This window comes from Meleagris gallopavo, chromosome 6, assembly GCF_000146605.3.
Source record: "Meleagris gallopavo isolate NT-WF06-2002-E0010 breed Aviagen turkey brand Nicholas breeding stock chromosome 6, Turkey_5.1, whole genome shotgun sequence".
Classification (NCBI taxonomy): Eukaryota; Metazoa; Chordata; class Aves; order Galliformes; family Phasianidae; genus Meleagris; species Meleagris gallopavo.
In genome coordinates this window covers 36,174,564-36,186,757 of record NC_015016.2, presented here as the reverse complement: position 1 = coordinate 36,186,757, position 12,194 = coordinate 36,174,564, and the positions used below count along the sequence as shown (strand labels likewise).

The 12,194-nt window shown below is 42.8% G+C and overlaps 1 protein-coding gene across 1 annotated transcript in view; it reads left to right on the top strand.

Moving 5' to 3' along the window:
* Nucleotides 1-2,074: 2,074 nt before the first annotated feature.
* The window catches only part of THRB (thyroid hormone receptor beta), a 166,074-nt gene continuing 155,954 nt past the window's right edge, over nt 2,075-12,194 (top strand). Inside the window, exon 1 of the mRNA XM_010712866.3 lies at nt 2,075-3,844. The gene's annotated coding sequence lies outside the window, so the exon portion shown is untranslated. The remainder of the gene's footprint in view (nt 3,845-12,194) is intronic.

Below are 12,194 nucleotides of genomic sequence, written 5' to 3'. Positions count from 1 at the left end.
GGCCCGAGGACGCGCCCGGGGCTTCTGCCGCGTCCGTCCCGGCGCCGTGCGGGAGCGCTCCGGGCCAATGTCCCAGCCCTGGCGCCCATGGGGATGCTGCCTGACGGGCCGGGGGTCGGGTTGCAGAGTTTGTGTGCGCTGTCAAGCTGTCAGCAAACGCACGTGGGGACACAAGTTGTGAGTGGCTCGTTGTGCGTGCCCTAACTCTGCCTGTTCACGGTGTGTGTGACTGAAAAGGCAGATTGACCAATGTTTTAAAACCAGTGGCCACTACTGACCTCTCGGTCAAGGCAACTGAGTGCTTTGTAGCAGTGACATGCAGTTGTCAGCCTGTGCTGGGACAAGACTCGAGGCAGAGAGGGATGGGGGAATGCAACAGCATGGAGGAGCCCAACCCGAAGCCCAGAGCGACAGGTGGCTGCTGGCCTTGTGCCTTCCTCCCGCGGGGCAGGGTCTCTTCTCAGTGAAACCTCAGCAGAATGCTGCTGCCTGCAGGAAGGGCAGGGCTGGCCCTGCTTAAAGGATGCGGTAGGCAACCCAGAGATCCATTTAATCTTATCAGACTTTTGAGCCAGCAATGTGTTCAGGTGGCCAAGAAGGCCAATGGCAGCCTAGCTTGTATCAGAATTAATGCAATCAACAGGAGCAGGGAGGTGATCATCCCTCCGTGCTTGGCAGTGGTGAGGCTGCACTTCAAATACTGCATTGAGTTTTGATCCCTTCATTACATGAAAGACACTGAGGCTCTGGAGTCTGTCCAGAGAAGGGCAACAAAGCTGTGAGGGATCTGGAGAACAAGTCTTACAGGGAGTGGCTGAGGGAACTGGGATTGTTCAGTCTGGAGAAGAGGAGGCTCAGGGGAGACTTTTCCTCTTCTCCCAGGTAACTAGAAATAGGATGAGAGGGAATGGCCTTACATTGCACCAGAGGAGGTTCAAGCTGGATATTAAGAAACATTTCTTTTGAGTGTTCCAAAGACATTAGAACAGGTGGTGGAGTCACCATTCCCTGGAGGTGTTCAAGAAATGTGTAGATGTGGCACTGAGGGACATGGTCAGTGGGCATGGTGGGGATGGGTTGACAGTTGGAATAGATGTTCTTAGTGACCTTTTCCCAACCTTAATGATTCTGATACTATGAAAGCACCTCTGGGAAAAAATGTAGCTTGCACCTCAGCCCTACAACCTGGAGAGTGGTGCTTTCGTGAGAAAGTTGTGCCGTTTTGGGGTGTGAATGCTACCCTGTGTGCTTGGCTGACTGCTGCCATTGCAGGAGGAAGGTGTGCTCAGCTGGTGGCATGTGGGGCAGGAAGAGGTGGGAAGGTTCCGATGGGAAGGGAGCAGTTCCACCCAGCAGAGATCTCATTTCCCTAGAAACAAAATGTGCCTGAAAGAAAAGACTGTGTGGGGTCAGAGACTCAGAGACTGAATGAGTAGCAGAAGAAAACAAAAAGATGTCACTAAATAAAAGTTAGTAGGGTATGGAGAGGCAAGGTTTCCAAAAAAAGCAAGACTTGGTTAGGAATTCAAAGCAGAATAGAATGTGCATAAGTGTAAGCTCTTGGTTTCTTTCATTGTACCAGTATAGATAAGACCATAGAATCATAGAATCATAGAATCACAAGGTTGGAAATGACCTGTAAGATCATCTAGTCCAATTGTCTTCTCATTACCACTGCTACCAGAAACTAAACCATATCTTGTAGCTCCTCATCCAGGCGCCTCTTGAACACTGCCAGGGACGGCGACTCCACGACCTCTCTGGGCAGGCCATTCTAGTGCCTGACCACTCTCTGAGAGAAAAAGTTTTTCCTCATGTCCAACCTAAACCTCCTCTGGTACAACTTGCAGCCATTTCCTCGGGTCCTGTTTGTTTCCTGGAAGAAGAGGTCAAACCCCTCCTCATCACAGCCTCCCTTCAGGAAGTTGTAGAGTGCAATGAGGTCTGCCCTGAGCCTCCTCTTGTCCAGACTAAACAATCCCAGCTCCCTCAGCCGCTCCTCATAAGACTTGTGCTCCAGACCCCTCATCAGTTTCGTTGCCCTTCTCTGAACACGCTCCAGGGCCTCAATGTCTTTCTTGTAGTGAGGGGCAAATATGAAGATGAAAATATACAGCTTCTCATGTGAACTTAAACTGAACAGTTGTCCTGCTTGAGCAGGACAAAGGAGAAGTCACTGTTATATAAAAAAAAAAAGGCTGGGGAAATGTATCAGGAGTTACTGGGGAAATGAAAAAAAACCACTGTCTCAGATATAAAAAGGAAATCTCTTAAAGATGAGGCCTACTGGAAAGAAAGAAGGAATGGGAACCTGCAACATTGCTTTGAGTTTGTGGAGGAAACTGAAATGTAGAACTTCAGAGAAAAAGGGTTGGTTAAAAAAGTGAAATCTGAAGAAGTGTCTTTGACAATAATGGAAACATTTTGTTAAAAAAAAGTTTAAGCGCTCCGGGTAAGATGAAAGTATTCATAAGGTTGTATTTGAGTTGGTTGATTGGCAATAGAAGAGTCAAACAAAGCAGAGGTAGGTTCGTATTACTCAGCAAGCCGCAGGGACTAAGGAGAAGAGAGATGTTTGCTTCCATCACAGCAATTGTCTAGAGCTGAGATCAGCCCCAGTAATGCCCCAGAAGAGGGGCTGCTCATATAAAAGTTGTAGAAAAGACTGGTAGAATGGGAGTGGGGAGCAGAATGTCAGCAGGTGGCTGTGCTGCTGCAGGCGGCCTTGAGACTTCTGCTGGGAGGGAGGGCCGCAGAGCTCCTGTCCTGGGAGCTGTGGACCTCGTGTGTGGACGCTGGGGAAGGCCCTGAGATCTTCCTATTTCATTTTCTGGGCAAGTGAAGATGCACTGGAGAAACCTAAGAAATTCTCAAATGCACTGAAGGCTGCTTTTCCAGGAAGCTGAAAATGATGAGGCCAAAAAAACCCGCTGATACTGAATGGTGTGTCAAAAGAAAAGGAAAACATGAGGAAAACTTATGGAGAGAACCAAGTGCTGAAGCATGGAAGTCATGAATATAAATGGTTAAAGAAATGGCAGAAATAAATAAAATGAAAAAAACAAGATCTCTGTAGTAAACTTTCTACACTTTCCAGGTCTACAAAGCAATTTAGCTGTGTTTGCAATCAGTCCAGAAAATAACAGCCATTTATAACAAAAGGTGTTCTTCCATTGGGGTGCATCCTAAAGTGACCTTACATTTAGGTCTGGGCTTGGCTCCCTGAATACACAGCAGTCAGCTTTTCTGAAGTTCCTAATACTTCCATTACAATCCTTCAACTTGAATTTCAAAAAAAGTGCATTACAACTGAAAACATTAATTACATAATTTCTAATCAGTTAATCTTCTGTACCTAGCAGTTAGCATGTCAGGGAAAAACCTATGAAACTTGAGAAACCTATGAAACCTGAGCTGGAAGAGGGCTGGAAATACATCATATCTTCCAAACACGTTGTGAGTTTTATATTAACAGATTAGTAAACAAATTACAGGAGGGAGAAAAAGGATCCACACAAAGCTTTCAGCATACTAGCTAGCATATGCAATTGTCTGCCATGCGTTGGCTATAATTTTGAAGAGATATTGGAGGCTGTAGAATTGAATGCCTTATGTAAATGGAATTATGAAAGTGATTTTCTTGCTTTTGTGAATTAACATGTTGGCTGTGCTGAATAAACGTTAAGAGGTTTGGTCTCACCATTCCTGGGAAATAACAGAATACAAAGCCGTGTGGTTATTTCAGAGATGTTTTTCTTTAGGTTACTGGAGGTCCTCTGATTACCTTTGGTCAAGCTCATGGTAAAGTAAAACTTCAGGAAGTTTACCTGTCCTCCTGATAAAGGTAAGGAGATTTTTGTTAAGAAGTTTGACTTCTGAATGACAAATGACTGCTTCCAACATGAGTGCAGGAAATGCAGTACTTGATGTGGAGACAAATTGATGAGGTCGTCTGTAACCTAGCCAGCTGAAGACTGGATGACAGAGAAAAGTGAAATTGATAAGAAGTTCAGAGTCGAAACTGTAATTTCATGGTGTTTGGAGTCAGAAGTAATGTGAGAACTAACCTTAATTTTGTTAATATAATGGCAAGTTAATTTAAAAAGATTAGTAAAAAAATGAAAGGGAACTGCAAATAAATAAATGAATAATAAACTTTCTAACTCAATAAATAATAAGCATATTAAAGTGGGGCCACTGTGGTGTGAAATTGCAGAACAAGAGCACATCTGGTTGGAAAATTCAGAAGTTTTTACTGTGTAGGTGCATGTTTTGTTCTCCTTCAGTCTGGCCAGGGTAGGTGGATTTTGGTTCCTTTACCATGCCAGTTTTTGAATTTTTAATTATTAGTTTTTGCAGTAAGGATGCATGACTTGCTTACTATTTTGAGTTATGATAGGAGATGTACTTAGGATCTGAGATCTGCCCAGTCTTCTGAGATTGAGCTGTATGTTTTCATTAGATGTAGACTTACTGCAATAATCTAGAAATGTGCAGATGCTAAACATAATGCAGAATTTTAATTATTGTTTACAGTCAATTACAATGCTATTTTTGTTTTGTTTGCCTCCCTCTGGCATCTTCAAGTCCTAATTAATTCACAACTGTGGGTGGTGGGATTAGGGCTGGCAGCAACGCACACCTCAAGCAGCCCACCAGAACCTATGGCTGTACCTGCAGTAATCCTGCAGAAGCAAAGATCAAATTCTTGAGAAGATAGATAAAGATGGCTTTTGTTGTTGCTGCCAGGATTATTTTTATCATGTCGTCAACATATGTGTTAATGTACAAACATGTTGTGGAGTATACAGAACTCATGAAACTCATGAAAAGGTGAAGACTTCATATACCTGTGAAATTACAGCACTGAAGATGAGATGTGTAGAAAAATGTTGAAGGCGAACCAGTGTTTGCTTGATTTTTAAGGACCTGGCTGGCAGCGTTCCTTATGGTGAACTGCTCAGCGGCATCTATGACACTAATAAAGAAAACCTGTGAGCAAATATGATTGACTGAGGTGGTTCAAGGAGTGGCTATTTCTCACATTGCTATGGAGCTGGTACCTCAGGTGCATACACAGTTTATGAGTGAGGTGGTGGGTTGTTGTTTTTTCATTCCTATAATGCTGCAGTTGTATCAGAATACAATAAGGTTTTTTTGTTGGTGGGTTGGTTTTTTTGTTTTTGTTTGTTGGTTGTTGTTTTTTTTTTTGCTTTGAAGTGCTTCTGTAATTGGTTTCTAGAGCTTTCTTGATTTGACCTAATTGGACATTTTGAAAGGTCGCCAAAGTACAGACCAGAATTTTGCCAGTTTTCCATCAATGATTAATAAAGCTCATTTGGAGGATCAATTAGAGTTCCAAAAAGAAATTTCTGAACTGGAATTGTTATAATGAGTGCTATTTTATTAATGGGCATTTTCAGCGTTGAATGATGAAATGTGGCACTGCAATGAACAATAAATGTGTATTTCTTTTAGAGAATCTCCTCCCTTCTGATGATTATTACATTGTAGTGGGAATTCTACAGCCGGAATTGAGAAACACTTTCTCCATTCTGCTCTGTAATGACATTGTTGGCAAAATTCAAGATGTTGTTTTTAAAAGATTGTTAGACCATTAAAAAGTGGTTTTAGCAGGTAAGATTACTTCAAAGAATTTTGTTTGCTCTTCATGGTGCTAAAAGTGTAAGCACCAGCTTTCTAGAAGTCTTCAGAAAGAAAAGTAACCATTGCTGTGTATTCTGAAAGGCTAGTGAATGGGAAGAAATGAAGTGATGTGTTGGGAGGGAGGAAAAGCAGGCAGCGCATGCCATCATCAGTTTCTAATCATCTTCAACTCCTCCCTGAGTTCTCATTTTTATAAAGATAATTAAAAAACCAAGTGCAAGTTGTTCAGCCTGTTTAGGTGCATTTCTAATTTGTTTGTAGCCTTGGTACACAAGTATAGATTTGACAGAGTTTCTTCTGAAGAAATAGGGCTGGATATTCTACTGGATACATTAACAAGCAGGAGGTTCCTACATGTTGGAATTAGCTACCTATCTCATCCACTGCTTGTTTGTTCACGTTCTGCTCATTCAAATGTATCCCAAAGAAATGAGATTTCCAGCTGTTACGGTTGCTCCAGTTTCTAATTTGTTCCAAGAGTCTGTAGCCGTGAGTCTGAGCGCACCAGGTAGGATCTGTAGGTGGTTATATACTACCACTCTTTGCATTTGGGTCATACATAACTTTTTAATGTTAATGATTTTGTGTTCTGGCTAACCAGGGAACTATAAAAAGTATGTCCTCAAATTACATTTATTACATTTATGCTCTTTTCTGCATAGTGAATTCAGAGTGCAAATGATTACATCTGTCATTTTTTCATGCCTCCTTAATGCCACTGTTCTGGCAGTGTTTTCTACCAATAGACAAGTACACAAACTGCTGTGTGATGACTTGCTGTACTTATTCTGTAGAAGTAAAACAAGTGCCTTTACTGAAGTACTTCCCTCTTCAAAGACTGATGCACTCTTGATAATGTTGCAAATGCTCTAATCAAGCTTGTATTGCTTAAGGTCACTAGAAAAAAACAAGAGTTCTGACTGAAATGGTACTCCTCCTTGGCAGGTTCTACAGCAAGAGTTTTCAAACTGGCCTCCAAAGCACCTCTTGGGGATTCCTGACAGATAAGGTGCTCTAGGGGAAGGAACTGCTGCTTTTTTCAAGCACTATTAGCATAAGTATCACTACATTAAGTCCATAATCACACTCAGAAGACACTTTCCTCTTGTAAATCAGGAGGCAAATCTTGCTTCAATTGTTTTTTACTGAAATAAGACTGCTGGAACTGTACCAGTGCTGCATACCACAAAGATCAGGTATATATATATACTCATACTATGCTATGTGCTATGCCTGCAGTAAAAAATGGCAACAAGTACTCTAAAGTAAGAGAATTACTTTAGAGTAATAGAATTACAGTACTATACCACTGTAGCATTTCTGCTAGCAGCATGGTAATATTTATCTTCCATACCTTTGAAGAGAATTTGGGAATGAAGATGCTTTGATGAAAACTATACATGTCTAAATTATTCCAAATATCCAACTAAGAGTGGTTTCAGGATGAGAAACATGAAGTGAGCTCATTCATTCCATGTTCAGGCCTGCTAAGATAAAGCTTAATAAAATATGGCTAAAGCAAAAGACAGCAAAACAGAAAGATGATAGTGTGATACTTTATGTTTTCAGTTACTGAAATGAGCAGATGTCCTGATTTTCTTCAAGGAAGAGATACTAGGCTTCTAAGTTTTGTTTGAGTTTAATAGAAGGGCAGAATCTACATTCCTAATTTCTATCACTTCTACACTATGTTTTGTGGCATCAGTATGTTTTCCACTGTAGTGCTTAATTACTAACAAATTGATCTAGAATACGATGAGCTGCACATTCCCTCAGTTAATCCTCCTACCCACTCACCTGCTACTTGAGGTCTGTAGAGCCCTCCATTAGGAGCAAGAGAACTTGCTAAGCTTTTGCTTCTGTCAGGCATCCAAAATCAAATCTCTACCCAGTGGGTTTTAGCATTCCCTCAGAGTAACCCAGCTATCATTACAACTGCCAGAGCCTTTCCAAGCCCTAATCTTTTAACTGGAACCACAGTGGTTTGGGACACAGGATCTGGTCTCAGTAGGACTACAGGCTGTCTTATTACTCTGCCTCCTACAGATCTGCATTCATGCTCGCTCTGATTCTTCCTGAAAGAGATGTCCCTTATCCATCAGCAAAACAGAGCTGTGGGGAAAGCTGTGGTAATGTCACACCTGTTCCAAACTGGAGACATTTCTGCAGGTCTCTTAAATGGAGTTTTCTTTTGCCTGGCAGGATGTCCTCACTACTGTCCCACTCTCATTCTCTGTTCTCTTCAGTATGAAAGGAAAGCTACACATCTGAACTAACTGAGCCTGTCACTCATCATCTATTTTTTCCATTAATGTTATTACAGCCTCTGTTGTGTATTTTTATGAAATCCAAACTAGGCCCACTGCCATTTTCATGAGATTTGGAGCCACTGATCATAAAAATTTTCATCACAGGCGGCAGCAGAAAATGACAAGAATGACCTTGATTATCTCGTCAGAAGATAAGAAGTATGAATCACCATTTTTATTTATTCCAGCAGCCCATCTAGCCCAGATGCCTTGGACTGATGCTGACAAATAGAGGATGCTTACCAAAAGACTGGAAGCAATAGGATAAGTGTAGAATTTCCTAACTTCTGGCAGTCAGAGGTTATGGGAATTTCCTGAGCCAGAGATTTCACAGGATTGCATCATCATGTTTACTCGCCATTGATAGACTTATCGACCATAAATTGTCTGATCTGTTCTGAACTTTCTTGAACCTCCACATCATCCTTTGATGACAGTCCAGACAGTCTTTTATAGTAAAACAGCTTTTGCAATAAAAAGGAGAATATCCACAAATCCCTATTTAGTCTGGAAGCCTGCTTCAGTGTAGGAGGGCTCAGACTGTCTTCTCAAAGACTTTGTTATTGCAGTTCAGAAATGCAGATCTTAATTTTTTGTTGTTGTTGTTGATAACTTAATCTTGCTGTTTTTCTTTCCGTTCACTTTTTTTTTTTTTTCCCTTCGTTCATTTGGTTTTGTGGACCAAGTATTAATGTCCTGTGGTGCCATGTGCATCCCTGCGTAACTTGGAAAAAATTCTGAGCTGTATTTTTCATGCAAGATCAAAAATGGATATTTGTTGAAATATGCAGTGATATGAACTGTGCGTTGGAGGTTAGATTGTGCCTCTAGGTTTGTTTCTCTCTCTTGCTTTCCTTTTCATTATTTATTTTTCTTTCCTGTTTGCCTGGATTTTCATACATGCCTCTTCTGTTCTCACACATCCACTGTGATTCCCCCTCAATTCTGATAATAGAATGGAATTAGATGTCTGTGGGGGGGAAAAAAAAAAGTATTACATTAGGGTATTTTTAGGTTCCCCAGAAGTCTTGAAACAGACATAGATTATTACGTTGCATGATAAGAAGGAAAATATTAAATAATGTATTGTATTAGTGGTTTATTATCATATTTTTATAGTAAATGGATATTTGCCTCAGACAAAGTCTATAGGTTGTTGGCCAAATGCCTTCAATTGCCACTAAAAAACTTTGAAGCCTTTCATGGTGTTTAGCACAGACTGGCCTCAGCTATCATTAATAATAAATTGAAGTTACTCTGCAGTTACTGTATTTGCATCTTGCCTAGTAGTTCTGAGGTATGGAAAAACACTGGTCATTTATGGTGTAAAGAGGGACACACACAGAATGCTTTCTGCTGTGCTGAGTCACAGCTGCTAGTCCAAAGCACGAAAAAGGATGTGTATTCTTCTCTGATTTCCACATTTACCATAAGGTTTTTTAAGTGAAACATTTTGGATTATTATTTTTACTTTTATTTTTATTTTTATTTTTTTGCCAGAAGGTGTGGGTCTCATTTAATCATGAGACTCCACAGCAATCTTAAATTACTGACCATTGGGCTGTTTTACTGTAACTCTTCTCATCCTCAATCCCCATGTTCTTGTGCACTGTGATATATGCTATTTCAGAGGCTTGGGGAAATAGGAGCTTGGGAGCTAATTGCAAACAGTAGGAAAAACTGCACATTTGTAAGATCCTCCCTGAGCAAGTGGTTTGGGGCTCCTCTGCCCAACAGACAATGCGTGCTAGGCAGCCATGTGATTCAGCTGCTTCCTTAGCTCATGCTTTATTGGTCTGTGCGATCTGCCTGCCTCCTGTGTATAAACAAATGAGTGGCTCCTCTCCCAAAAAACATCAAAACAAAACACGTGAAGTTTGTAATATTTCTGAGATCGACAAACTCATTTGTGTATGAACAGATTTGCTAAGCGGGCAATGTAAATTCAAAGACCCATAGGGAAAAATAAGGAAAATAACCAACAAGGAGGAAATCTGTAAGTTGATGGTAGGTGTAAGACATCCATTACCATTGGGTAGATCAGCCGGACTGTTGTTCTCCCCTGACCACCCACCCCAGTGTGTTGGTATGTTGTTGGCTGGAAGCCAGGCAGAAAGTACTAATGAGGAAAAATAAATTGAGAACAACAACAAAAAAAGCTGAAATCCACCAACGTGTCAAGTTCTTTTTGTTAAAATTAAAATGAAAAAAATACTGAGCTTTATGGCTTGAAAGATTTATGGATTCTCTTTTAGTTCACCTCTGAGCTGGATTATGTTAGATGCTCTCTGGCTCCTGGTCATGTAAAGAGGTTGGCTTTAGCTTGCTTTTAAATTGGAGGAAATTCATGACTCGTGTTCGTGAACAAACCACGATCCATAGGCAGCTGATGTGGTGGGAGTGCCTGCAGATGACCTCAAATCAGTTCCAAGGGAGGAGGATAGTGTTGTCACTGCTTTCTTGGCCACACGAGCTGCGTGGTTCTGCCTCCTCCCTCTATACTGCTTGCTGCAGGCCCTTGATGTGTGCTGCAGCTATGTTAAATGCCCATCAAACGTTCTCTGCCTAAGAAAAGCATCTGTGTGGATATTTAGTCTGTGTGAATCCATGGCTGGTGCAGCTTGCCCATCCAAAGAGACCCCCTGCTAGCAAGAAGGCAATCTGAGGTTCCTAAAGGGTACTTGTAGTCAGGTGCTGGGACATCAGGAAGGGACAGTGGAGCAAATGGTGTTGGGTACAGCATCAGAGTTCAGTATCATAGACTCACAGAATCATTATGGTTGGAAAAGACCACTAAGATCCTCTAGTCCAACTGCCAACCCATCACCACCGTGCCCACCGAACCATATCCCTTAGTGCCATATCTACATGTTTCTTAACACCTCCAGGGACAGTGACTCCACTTCAGTGGTGGGCACATTCCTCGTGTTGAACGTGAAATTGGTGGCTGGATGGCACTTTGGGATACTGATGTGTCCCTTCCTGATGGTGTCTCATCTTTGGTGGAGAGTGGCACAAGGACCTGTGGCAGCATTGAGCTATCAGGTGTCTGGACGTACCCGTGCTTCTGTTGGTGGATGGCGGTGCGGGGGTGGTTCCGTGTGCCAGGTTTGATGACACATTTGAAGCTGATACTCTCACCATCACATGACCCCATGTCCCCACATTTTAGTCATTTCAGAGCCTTGCATCACCACCCTGCTGGCTTGTTGGATGCCTTGTGTTTAGCAGCAGATATTTATGACATGCTGAGGGAAGAATGAAGTTTAACTCATGTCCTTAACTAACCCTCAAGTGAGGGATTAACTGCCTACTGCATTCTTCTACTAAGTATTAATCACTTAACATTATTTCCATTTTTTAGAAGTCTTTTGATTGCGCAGTACGGCAGTGCACAGTTTGGTTTGAGGTTGGGGAATCTGGGGGCCTCTGAGGCCATGGTTGCTGCCGGCCAGCATGGGCCCACTGTGCCGCTCGGGGCGATGGGAAGCCAAGTGCCGAGGGGCCGCAGCTCAGTGTCCTCTCACCCTTCCCTCACAGACCTGTCCTCCTGGCTGCAGCAGAGTTAAAAAATAATTACCAGTTTTTCAAAGGATCACCCACATACACATGGTATGAGAGTTCTTTTCTTTGTTGGTTTCATTTTATTTGTACATGACTCACTCTTGGCAAAGTGAGTGAGCCTCATGAGCCTGTAAAAATTCTGTTTGGATTAAATGATTTGCATTAAATGACTTATAACTGCAAGGATGGTTCCTGTAATTCCTGGAGGAAAAACAATCCGATCGTACTTTCAGGTAGCTGTTGCCTTTGCGTCTGTGCCTCCAGACGCCATCTTCCTTGCCAACAGCTGTCTGTGAGGCTCGAGGTGATCCTCCTTCCCTTCCCGCCTTGTGTGTTAGAGCATTAGAGCGGTGCTGGGATGCGCTGCCATCCATCCCAGCGTGACTGAAACCCAACCAGCACGTGCCCCAGGACCAGCGAAGAGAGCCCTCAGCGGTGCACCTCTAAGCTCCAGCCGTGCAGGTCAGGGCCCGTCGCTCGCTGATCGCCCAGCGCTGCGCCCGGGGACGGCTCCCCAGAACAAGTGCCGGGGGACACGGGGATCCCGCTCTGCTCACGCTGCTCCCCTGGTCGAGGCCTGCGGGCGAGGGCCGGCTGCAGTGCTGGGATCCGGGAGCGCTGCACCGGCCCTGGTGTTTGCGGCGGGGCTGAGGC